This window comes from Cyanistes caeruleus, chromosome 7 (genome assembly GCF_971803275.1).
Source record: "Cyanistes caeruleus chromosome 7, bCyaCae1.hap1.1, whole genome shotgun sequence".
In the NCBI taxonomy this organism is placed as follows: Eukaryota; Metazoa; Chordata; class Aves; order Passeriformes; family Paridae; genus Cyanistes; species Cyanistes caeruleus.
In genome coordinates, this window is record NC_141707.1 from 22,925,673 (window position 1) to 22,938,440 (window position 12,768).

Genomic DNA, 12,768 nt, shown 5'->3' on the forward strand with positions numbered 1-12,768 from the left:
ATTCAATTAATCGTTTAAGAGACAGGCAGCTGTCATTTCTGTGAAATTCCATGATTTCTCTCAAAGAGAAAATAATGGTAGAGCTAAAGTATATGCCTGTTTAGAAAATTTAATACATTTTCAGTACAGTGATAAAATATCCGTTTGTTGTTCTGTCTCCCCACTTTCTCCCAAGGCAAAACAAACATTAAATTACAGAAATGCCTCTAGCAGAATTTTCCTGTCAGCATTCTACTAGTCATGCATTCTGCAGACAGGTTTTGCTCCTCTTGCAATTCAGACTTCTACCTATGATACTCATTGCCTAGGGAAAATACTGTGTGTCAATCGATTTAGTTTTTGTGTAGTCTTTTCACCTTTCAGATCTTCCTATCTACCTCCATGCTCAGCTTAAAATCCTCCTCTCCAGCTCTAGTTGCATTTTACATTTGCTAATACCAAGCTGAGTAGTTCTTCTCCAGCCTCTGCTTCTATAGGGAGGACTCTCCTGAGTTTGCTCTGAATGTATTTTAACTGTCCTTTAAAAACAGAAAGCACATAAAAGGAAAAGTGTTCTCAGTCTATTTTGTCTCTGCAAATGCAGCTGACAACGTTTCCTTCATTCTGGTCTAAAGAAGATAAAAATTAATGAAGTCTGAAGTCTGTGTCAATGCACTGGTAAGGACTCAGAGTGCCTCAGAAAGGCAGGAAGTTTAAAATGTATGATTCATAGGATCGTAATGTTATTACATATGTAGAGGTAGAGTAGTATCATACAGCAAAAAGTAATGTCATGTCAAGGTCATTGGAGTGTATATGTGAGAAAAAAGTATTTCTAATTTATAACTCTGAAGTCTTAATGTATCATTAATACAGATTTTCACATTTAAGATCACCAAGTAATAAATGGAATAGGAAAGGCCTAGAAGATGACATTAAGTTTCATGAAAGGCTTAGGGCAGCCTTAAATGTGTGTATGGAATTAAGTATAGAAGAAACTAATTTTATATTTCCTTATTAAGGATTATTATTATATTATTCTAATGGATTTTTCAGACCAGTATGAATCAGTGTGATTAGATAGCATTAATAATGTCTTATGGGTCTTTTTTCTTTTCTTGCTGTTCTTTGATATCAGATCATCTATATATTAAAAATACTGCATGGGTAGGTATTTCAAATACTGTCTCTTTTATACACTTTATCCTTTCTAACTGTCTTTCATGTCAGCAGACAAGTATTCTGAAAATCTGATTTTGTTTATATTAGCCCTGCTTAGTGTAACCCTCTTGTAAAGGTTTCAGGTTGAGATCTTGGACTTTGGCTTTTCCATCTCTTGCCTGGAATAAAACACTAGAACTTTCCAATCAGTGTAAAAATTATGATATAAAGACAAGCCTTTAATTGAAAGCTTTCAAGGTGCACAATATGGCAATATGCACATGTAATACAGTATTTTTCTAATTTTATAAGGTTATTTAATTAGTGTACCTGTCAAAGATTGTCCAGTTAGAAGAGCAGTTGGTTAGGTAATTTCCCCATGGATTCTGCCCCATTGGAGCCCTCCCCAATCTTTTACCCCTACTCTTTATTGTTTCTGCAATATGTGGTGCAAAACAAAGTGTCTTTGCTAGACTAAAGGCAAGACCACACAGAATTTCAAGAATGTATTACTAAGGGTTTGTTAAACTATAGGAGAGGACAAGAAAAGTATTAGAAGTTATAACTATGTATTAACAGTCTACAAAGCCACAAATATGTGGAAAATATATAAAAAGCTAAAAAACTCTAGGCATCAAAACCACTATTTTTTTTCTTCTGGATAATAACAATTTACATAGGTTTTTAAAAAGCTGGCTCCTATAAATTTGGGATTTTTATTAAAAAGACAGGATGTTGAGGCTGACTCCAGATCGGAAGACAGAATCACATGATAGTGGTAGACCAGATCATGCTGCACTTCATTTTTGGATTTTCAGCTGTTGTAGGAACTGCATTTTCTCTACCATGGTAGCATTGCCTTGAGCATGGTAGCAGTGTTTTGTTCTGTGCATGTTGGCAGCATGTGTTCAAGTGGCCAGGCTCTTCTCTACAGTAGCAAAGTTCTATTTTATGGTCAGCAGAAGGGGAAATGCATTTCTTGTTGCTTCATAGGCAGATAATCCCCCTGTTAGGTCATCTAGGGTAGATTCAGAACAGTTCAATTTTCCTGGAAAATAGCCTAATCACTACAGAAGTACAGGGTGATTTGGGCTGTGCCTGACCTTGCCATCATCTCTGGCCCTGTCCTGGAGCTGCTGCTGCACTTGCTATTTCCCACTGGTGCAGTGGCTGATGCCAGCCTTATTGCTGTGCTTGCTGCAGCTCGCCACCCTTTGGGGAACAGCTGCCCCTCTGTTAACCAGTTAATATTTCTACAATACTCTTATATTCATGGGGAAAACATTTGTGCATAATCTTACTGCTGATACGTGTGATTCCAATCCATGGCTAATGACAAAACACAGTTGTTATTCCCACATTGCCATTAGGGATGAATATATTATTTTACCATGTTCTCCACCCACAGAAATTTCTCAGTCTCTTCTAATTTGCATGGCATTTTACAAACAGCTTTTTAGGAAAATTGCGAAAATTTATGCTGAAGACTCATATTGCATTGCTAGCCACATACAAAAACAAATCCAAGTTAGAAAGCAGTCTAACTCCTAAGGAATTAAAAGTAAAGGTAAACATCTATTTGAGGGACGCAGTACATCACATAATCATTATACACTACTGCTAGTATGTGAGCCAAGCATTGTTCTAGCAGAAAGGGAACAGTTCAGTATGCAGAGACAGAAACTGAGAAAATATGTAGAGGATAATAAAACTGGCTAAAGAAAGTATTCTGTAAGTATGCCTGGCTTGTTTGAGATTAAAGCTCAAATGTGATGATTTAGGGGGGCATCTAATCTCTTTTCCTTATTAATATCTTTTTTGTTTGAATTAAGATAACTTGAGAATTCATAATAATTAAGATGTCTTTTATTAATGCAAATGTCAAATTTTCATATTCAAAAGGTTTGGAAGATCTTGGAAACCGTAACAGGAAAAGAGATTGAGTGAGCAAGAAGTAGAATACCTGGTAACTAATGGGTCAAGACTGAGGAAAAAAACCTGGGTATTTGAGTTTTACAGTCCCATTTGATTCCCAGATTAGATTTATGCCAGCTCACTGTAGTTTGGGGCAGTCTTGGAGATATTCTGCAGTCTTCCAACTGTCCTCTATATAGCAGCCTGCCAACAGAGAAGACATAAAGTCCAGCAGTGCCCCTTGTGCTTCCTCTACTGAGAGTGGAAGCTGGAGTAGAAGTGCCAGCTTTGAGTCTGCCAGAGGGACTCTGTACGAGTTCTGCAAACAAAGGGAAGTTTTTGGCTGGAGAAATTGAATTTGTTTCTGGTCTCTATGTGGCTGGAGCCACACAGGGATTCAGACATACTTAAGGGACTGAGATTTTCAGTCTTTTACGTATATTTCATGCATTTTGTGTTATCTTATTTGGAAATAAATCCACGCATGTACAGAAAGGAGCTGTTCAACATGGCTTCATTGCCAGAGCTCCAGCAGCTTGCTTAATACTGTGCAATATTTTATGAATTACTGACAAATTCCTGGGCAGTGTCAGGATAAGCATATGGTTGGCTGTAGAGAAATCTACCAGTTTATTTGCTGAGTCAATTTTTGATTGATTAAGGCAGTATCAGTAAGCTGACCTTCAAGTTTAGTTATCTCAGAAACTGCTATTTTCTAGAGCAGCCTCCAGGCTGCCAGTGACAAACATCTAAAAACCTAAGTTTAGCAATTTACCTGAAAAGTGTCAAGTGAACAGCTGTACTGGGTCACTGTGAAGATTTCACTCATCTCCCTAGTGACTATGGCAAGTGGGATAATATTGCATTGTACTCCAGAGAAATAAGACTTGGCTTCAGGTTTAGCTTGTTTTTCTTTATCCTATTTCTGTGGTATACATAAGAGAACATAATTTATGCAGTGTGTCAAAACATAGTGGATTTATTTTGACTGTCTGGTGTGATACCTCTGTAGTTCCTCCAACTTAACAGCATTAGTGTTCTGACCAATTTAGATTCTTAGTAGGAAAAGAGGATCAAAGACTTCTATGGCACAGCTTTTCTTCTTGGTCCTTACACCTTCTGGCAGTCAGACTATAAGTGAAAATGGGAGTGATGAAGACCTTGCACTTGCTCTGTGACTTGACTTTTATCCTCCCTCCTCCCTCCTGTCTGTTTTGTGAACAGTTGAGGCATACTACAAGTTGTATTACTTTTCCGTATTGTATTGGACCCCAAAAGAAGGAGAACACCGTCTGTATGGAGAATAATTTCTACATGAATTGAGAACCCTGTGCTATCTCATATAAATGGTCTGAGTGAACCTGTTCTACAGCTGACTGTAGAAAGGCTTTGTATTTCATGATTTTATGAGCAGCAACAGCTTTTCCATCCGTTATGATGTTCTGTAAAGTCAGTGACAATCGCCTTCATGTCATCTGAGAAAATGTGCACGTAGCCTAGGATTCTGTATAAAGATGTTTTGAGATCCATTGCTGATGTATTGTAGGCAGGTATTACTTGAATATCAAAAGGATCATAATGAAAATAAAGGTGTTATTACAAGATTAGGTGGGAATGGTCTTGGACAGCTGAGTCATATTTGAGATAAAAGGTGACTTGAGTTGGCTACAGTAGTGGTACTCTTGGCACCTACTAAAGCAGAAAACACTATTGGGTGAACTACTGCTTTCTTTTGGCAATTCAAAAACATCAGTAATGTGTATTGTGAAGTTAGATACTATGTAACCTGCCAAGTGTCACTTGGCAGTCTTGGAAATACTGGAAGATCTACTGATTTATTAATATATTGTCTGCTGCTGTTTATATGATCAGTCATCTGCTCTCCTTGAATGTCTAACAGCCCTCTGGGAATTAATGTTGTATTTCTACTCATGCTAATCAAAAGTTGGTATACAAAGTATTTCTGCTGTCAGGGGAACTACAGTGAACAAGAAACACCGAACATGATCTGTCTGTGAATCAGCTCCTACATGCCTATCTCCCTTTTTGCTTTTTTTTGTTTCTTCCTCTGTAACAGTAATCATAGTAAACATAGTAGTTCTTCAAACAATTATAATTTTAAAGAAAAGAGGACATAAATGTGCATTTTTTAAAGCAAGAACAAGAGGCACATGTCTCTAATTCATCAGAAATTTTGACACTTTCTGGTTCAAACACTTTTATAAGCACACAGCACACTGCAGTGATTTAGTCCATGGAGAATTCACTCCTAATGCCCTGCTTCATGGTGCTACTTATTAAGGCCCAAGTACTGCTTTTTAGACATTTCTTGCATTCTGAAATACAGATAATTTCTTTAGTGTCAATATTCTTGCCTACAGTGCATTATAGATACCCTTACACAAACAATTTCAGTCACCCTCAGTCAGTAACTATTCAGAATACTGGGGTTTTTTCTACTATGGTGTTGTCTTAGTGACAGTAACTTTTCTCTGCAAGGATTCATTAAATTCATTAAATATGTTCTATTTTATTCTTATAAAAATATATAATAGTAAAAATAGAATGACTTTTGGTATTAAAAGAGTAAAATTAAATTACTGTGAAAATTTTTAATGTCAGTTATGCAGAAGCAGGTTCAGCATAACATGGATTATATCTGTTGTTTCTCTTGCATTTTAAGATCAGTTCTTAAAGCCTTATGGTCTCTTAAAGTAGACAATACTTTTCTTTTAACAATGTGGTATGTATGTGGTAGAGTTATCTCCCTTGTACTTGATTTTGAATACATGGCTAATTAATTTATAGAACTACTTTTATATTTAAAAAGCAAGTGCACAATTATTTTATCTTGTCTCTCTGCCTTAGAGGAAGAGCACTGCACAGTACCATGTCTGTCCTGGAGCATGTGCAGCTGAGCTGGTTTTAAAGGTGTTTGACCAATGTTGCCCAAGGTTGGCTTGGATGTTAGCCACCAGACCACTTGACAGAAACTTGCAATAATTTGTACTAAATACTTGAAAAATAATTTTTTGAAAAAGGCATACTGAACAGAAGCAAACGGCCTCTTGGTAAGTCCAAACCAATTGAGTTCAAGGATTTAAAATACAGAAAAAAGTTATCAGCTTTAACAAGAATCAGAAAGTAGAAACACTACACTGTAATGATAGAGATAAGTATAAATGTTTAAACACAACCATTATAAGGAAATGAAACATTGTTTACATTATGAAGCAGAAATAGTTCTGTGAGTAATGCATTTTACAGTAGGGACCTTTGTTACAGAAATCCTCCACTGATATCATACTCATTGAAACAATAGTTGTTACATAAAGAAATGGCATAGAATGATACCAAAAAAAGGTTTATGCCCCAAATAAACAAAATTAAGTTACAATCTATTTTAGATTTTATACAACATACAAGCTTATGGAAAAAACATTTTATTTATTTGGTCTACACAGCAGATGTAAAATAGAATGCATCAAAACATCATACAGTTTTCTTGTCTAATTAATCTGGAAATCAGAGAGACCTTCAAACTAGATTTTCAAGGGACCATGAGATCCTGACAAGAAGAGAATGTAATGGTTGTAATTGCTGTGTCTGCTGAATCTCTTTTTTCTTCTTAATTTTTGTTTACACAATGCCAATTTCAGAAAAAGCAGTGCATCAGAATATATGCATTGTACCTAAAAATACACCCAAAAATTGTACCCAAAGATGCTATATGGGAAATATTCTGCCTTCCAATTTCTTTCTTCTTGAAAAAAAATCCCGCTCCTTTCTATTTAAATAATATTGTATTAGAAGCTGACTTTCATTTCAATGTAATTTTTATTCGTAACAAAGAAAGTGTTCAAGGTTCTCTTACTCAAAGTAAGAGAACCATTATTTTCTTTTTAAGTTTTTCATTTTCTTCTTTTTTTCAGAGAGAGTTGAGATATAAAAATAGAAATGCATTTAATGGTACAAAGTGCCCAGGAGTTTACAGCCTGCAATTTAATGTTTTATTCATAATTTTCCACAATAATTGTAGTTATTTGTTGATCTTCATATAATTCTTTTCAATATTGCTTTGAATTTAAAATTAATGGCATGAGGTTTTTTTCTGGAGTTTCAAGATCAGTTTTCCTGTCATAAAACCAGATATCCATATGCAATTCACAGTGACCACTTTTTGCAAAATGGTCAACTACATGAATTATTTAATACTTTACTTCATCTGTTTCTGTTTGCAAGGACTGGTTCATTTATGTAGATAGTTATAACCTTGATTTGCTTTTCATATATATTAAGTCTAACTCAGTACTGGTTTTGTGAACTATCTTAGTTCAATGACAAACAAAATGATGGTGAAAGTCATAAAGCAGAATCACACTTTGCAACTTAACCTGCTCTGTAATACTTAGAGTGTTCTTGGGTTTACACTGAGTGGTAACTTTTCAGTACTGAAACTAGGAATCCATTTCTTTATTATGGGCAAGATTACATATGTACAATTAAAACCTATCCAGACTCAGTCTCCTCCTAGAGCTACAACTGAATGAGGATTCATAGAAAGGACTTCTGGATGATGGCATAAAAATCATTCACACCACAGGAAGACATAGGTCTATTTAAAACATGTTATGCTTGGATGGGATCAGGTACTTGGGACATCAGCTCTCCCTTTCCCTGCCTTTAAATGTTGGAGTAAACAGAATACATTGTTAGCAGTTAGCCCTGAGTGACTTCAGAAATTCTTGCTGGTTTTGATGGCTGCAGTTAGAACATCTTCAGTGAACTATTCTAAAAAATTGGAGATTTTAAGGAGAGATCATGATGGTCATTTTCTGTGATGTTTTCTTTAACACAAGGCATATTTTCTCCATGAACACCACTAAACTGTAGTCAAAAAAGCTGTGCAATTACTTTGAACAGTCCTGTTTATCTTAACATTGACATGAAATTAGCTATTTCCATCCCTATGAACTAATGTATCAATTATTAATAACTATACAGAGAATCTGTCAGAAAGGTGTGTGGGTACAATTTATCTGAAGGAGTAAAATTATCTGTATCAGTTGGAGGTAAACTGCAATGGTAGAAAGAACTCTACAAGGATAAGAAGAAATTAATAGAATTTTTTTTTTTCATTAAAAAATAGTCTTTCCTTCTGGTGACAATTATAAGTATGCAAAAGGAACTGATGTATTGATGAGAACAAGCAGCCAACCTATATTTTTTGGTTGTTTTACCAGTAATAAGGAATATAATTTAAAAAAAAATATTCCCATTATGAATTAATTGCTAAAAATTACTAATTGCAAAATGGCTTAAGGAAATGTTAAATACATATATTTTTAGTGGTTTGCTGAAGTACTTTCTTGCAGCCACAAGCTGCAACATCATCAGGTCAGGTGGGCATTTCCTCCTTCAAATTAATGGATAGCTTTGAAGTCAAATTTTCATGTACAAGGGTCTGTAATATTCATAGAAATATGAAAGGAATAATAAACAGTCAAGCACTAGAATTTGAATTAGGCACTTTGGCAGAAGAGCTGAGGTGGCTCTTGTGACCCTTCACTGCTGTAATGCGTCTGATCTGATATCACACTCAACTTCATCCTTAGTCTGTGCTGCATTTCTTAAAATTTCTATTTTGTATTTATCCTGAGGATGGGGAAAGAAAAAAGAAAAAAATCCATGTGTTTTGTTTTGTAATAAGAAAAGTGCTTTGATACATCTTGCATGATAGGAGCTGTCCAGTGGAGTTATCAAACAGTGAGTACACATTCATTTAGCTGAAATTTTTATTGGAAATTAATGGCAAAAATTGGAAATTAATATTGAAAAATGTAGTAGTCAAAGTAAAAAAAAAAAGCTAGAAAGTTCTTTATTTGATGTTTTATTAATTCTTTTATGAATAAAAACATTAGTGTTCCTTTCTAAATGCTACTACTAAAGCTATTAAAGATCAATGAATTCTTTGGGTTTTTGCAAATCATCCTGTATTTTATAAGGATTTTATAAATTACTTGGTTAAAGAAATGTATGTACTTAATAAGAATTATTTATCATACAGCAAACTAGTAGTATTTGCAAGATATGTAATCCTTGACTGCAGATTTGAGATGACTGATGCTGACAAGAAAATGCTCAAGTCATCTTTCTAATTTGGCAAAAGAGAGTAAGTGTCAGGCACTGAATTGTCAGGGTCCTTATCTTCATGGATGCTGCAATACAGCGGACACAGCAAATACTGTTTGTAATTATCCATAGAGACAGACATGGAGCAATGATACTTATTTTTAGTTAAATGGTGGGAAATAGACTTTGAGCAAACTGGTTGTAGTCCTTAAGCCTCCCCACACAGTATAGGGAGGTATAGCTCAGAAGGCATTTCATTTCCTAGTGACTAGAGAGAGAGAGTAAGCAAGGGAGAGAAACAAAGAGAATAGAGGAAAAAACCACAATCCTAATGTATAAAATGCACATCACAAGATATAAAGGACTTGCTGATTGATATAACTGATGCAGAAGTGCTAGTCAGTCCTTTGTGGCATTTGTGGGGTGCATCTGGTGAAGGGAACAAATAACTGTGTCAATTATACAATTATCCTATGACATCTAATCCAACTTAATTGTCTACAATATGTCAGTGCAAGTCTAATATTATTGCATAGGCAACCATAAGCAGAGCTAAAGACAGGACAGGATTACTGTTTTTGTAGCAAATAAGGCTTATTTAAGGTGTTTATCAGAGGATATAGTATATTAAGAGAACAACAGTTTATTTAGGAGGAACCAGGTGGTTGCTAGCTCTCGGTTCTAATTGCAACTGAGGAGTGCTAGAACAAAGTGCATAAAACACATGCTCTTACCCTTCCACTTTCATCTTTTTGGGTTCTGGCTGTGTCATCTTCCATGTCACAGCATAAACTGGAGTGCTTATAAGGCAGATAAATTACATGATCAGTGGCCTACACAAGATCAAGATCATGGTAGACTGATCAGGCCTAAAATCATCCCTGGGTCCCCTGTAAACTTGCAACCCAAGACAACTGTTCAGTGACATACTTGGCACTGACGTAAGCAGACTCTGTAGTTACTGAGGATTATTATTATAATGGTGATCTTTTCATGTTAGACAGCATATTTTTTCCTCCCTTAATGGAACATAACTTCTGTAATACATCTGCAAATTTGTCACATTTTTGTTTGAGCTTTTTTGCTTTTTTTGTTCATCTCTGTTTTCTTGGGTAAGGTAGCTGTTTGTTGAAGGTTGTTGTGTCACTGGGAACTTCTTAGATGATTTATTAATAATTTTAATTATACTTACATATTTTTCATATATTATGAAATAATAAACCCATAAAATGCAATTTCAGAAAGGGTTATTTTAGAGAAAATATTATTTTCACTAGATTTTGCTAAAGCGCAGAAAAACAAACCAATTTTGAAATCTTAAATAATTGAGAATAAATTTGGACAGTGTATAGAATAAACCTCTATGTGTACTTTGGGTTTAGTTTATCAAATCACAGCATAACTTTAAATGGAAATAAAGAGATCTCATTTATTTTGCTGGCAGATAACACATGAAGTACTTATAATCTTAAGCAATACATTACTGTTTATGATGAATAGATATACAGACAAATGACTCTTGGGGATGGTACCCTGCAGGGCTGGGAATTGGACTTGGGGGTCCCTTCCAACTGAGCCTATTCTGTGATTCTGTGATATATGTGATACTTAGCTACTTACAGTCTGTGTCACAACTAAAATCTTCAGTGGGTGAAACTGGAAAGGGGGCTACTGAAGCACAGATAAAGCACTGGTTAATGGTATTTAAAATGGCAGCGAAACAGTTGTGCATCTTCCTGCACTGTGTGAGCAGTGCTTTTCATAGGCTTTAGCAGGGTGAACTGAACAGTAGAGCTAGACCCTCATGTGTGGGAAGGACAATATAATCCTTTGGAGGATGCTAATATAATATGCAGAAGTAGTTCCACAGATCTGTTTGCCTTTTAAGTTTGGTAAATAGTCATGAAACTTTGGAGTTCTGTTAAAATATATTTTTTCTGGGACATGTGTATAGATAGTGTACAGTGATGTAGTTTCAGTGGAGTATAATGAAAGTTTGACAAGGTCATGGAGTCTTATGAATCCTGGTATGGGTGTGGTTTGAAGCATGTTGAGTATGAGGCAGCACATTATCAGAATACCTGCATCTTTCATAGCAATCAAATCTAACCATTGTTTTTGTTGCTATTTCTCAAAAGAACTGACACAAAATTTAAAAGCTCAGTTGTAAGTATTATCTGCTAGTTTCTCTGTGAAAATATGAGGGTGGATTACTCTTCTCTTTAAAACCTAATTTAGCATCAATGCATTCCCCTGACTGCATGCTCTCTGTTCTTCTTGCTCTGGTAAGTTTGCCTAGAAGCTGATCTGCATTGTAGCTAATCAAGATGCTCCGCTTCACCTCGCTTTTGTCAGCGTACAAGAGCTCATGTCAGGAAAGCTTTCAGAGGTAATCAATCCAGAAAAATAGATCAGCAAAAGGAAAACATGGTGAATAAATATTTCATTGCACTATGTAAACCTGTTTTAAATAGCAAAACAAACAGCTTAGGCTGTTTTCTTTACATATTTTAATTATTCATTGATTTTGTATACAGGCAATATTTATGTGTTCATATGCAAGTATTATTCTTACAATTGGGATGATTTGTGCAGTATTCAAAAGCATTTAAGTTCCTTGACCCCTGTCATATTTTGGTAACTGCTTCCCAGAATGGAGTAATATGCCATCTCAAGGTATTAAAATACTCTCACTGGAGCATCCTTCCTCTTTAATTATTATTATGGCCACAGCAATTTGTCCCACCTTACTACATTTAGGTTGGCCATGGGCTTGGAACCATGTTGTACAATCTTGATGTCCTAAATACTATGGGTTTACACTTGAAACAGTATTTCCCTGCCTTACATTACTAGGAACATCAAATTGGAAATCAATGGTAGATGTGTACACATATGCCTGTTGTTTAGTGCAGAAGTATCTGTGGCCTGTGGAAGATTTTTGTGTGGGTCTGCAGCTAACAGGAACATGTGTTTTCAATGAACTTAAAAGCAAAGTGTCACAGTGAGTGACTTCACACCAGAGTAATCTGCACATGACGGTAGCAGCTCAGTGAAAGCTAAAAATGGAATCAAAGTGATTCTTAATGCCTGTGGAATAATTGCTTGCATTTATCAGCTACCTGTTCAATGAGAATGAAATGAGATCTAACTGTATAAAGACAGGAGCTCTGAATTGAGACTGTCTTTTTTTTTTTTTTTTCTAAAGGAAAACATAAGGTAGATACATATACATTCTTTTCCCAAATTTTTTTCAGACATGCTGAACATTTCTATTGTGTTCCTACAAGCAAGCTACTAGGCATAAATAAATTTGTAGTGAACTGCAGCTTTCTTTTCACAGATCAAGTAAGAATAATTTAAATGAGTAGCCATGTACCCACACAATGTACTGTTAGATCCCTACAGGCATCATTTGTGACTGAATAGCTGCTCTATTATATATACTGCAGCCATATACTGTGAGAGTTTTGACTTGTCTTACTCATGGAGTAGAACTGGAGCTACGGCTCCTTTCAAAGGTTGCAACAACGTTTTAAATCATACACATTAGTTTTTAATTTAAATATTCTGGTGGGTTTA

The 12,768-nt window shown here is 35.4% G+C and overlaps 1 long non-coding RNA gene across 5 annotated transcripts in view; it reads left to right on the forward strand.

The window, feature by feature from the left end:
• Nucleotides 1-12,768, forward strand: part of LOC111932129 (uncharacterized) — a 291,751-nt gene that overhangs the window by 249,993 nt on the left and 28,990 nt on the right. The window contains exon 12 of one of the 5 annotated variants that reach the window (XR_015288966.1): nt 5,923-6,125. The exons of the other annotated variants lie outside the window; for them this stretch is intronic. This is a non-coding gene — a long non-coding RNA (uncharacterized LOC111932129). The remainder of the gene's footprint in view (nt 1-5,922; nt 6,126-12,768) is intronic. 5 annotated transcript variants of the gene reach the window in all.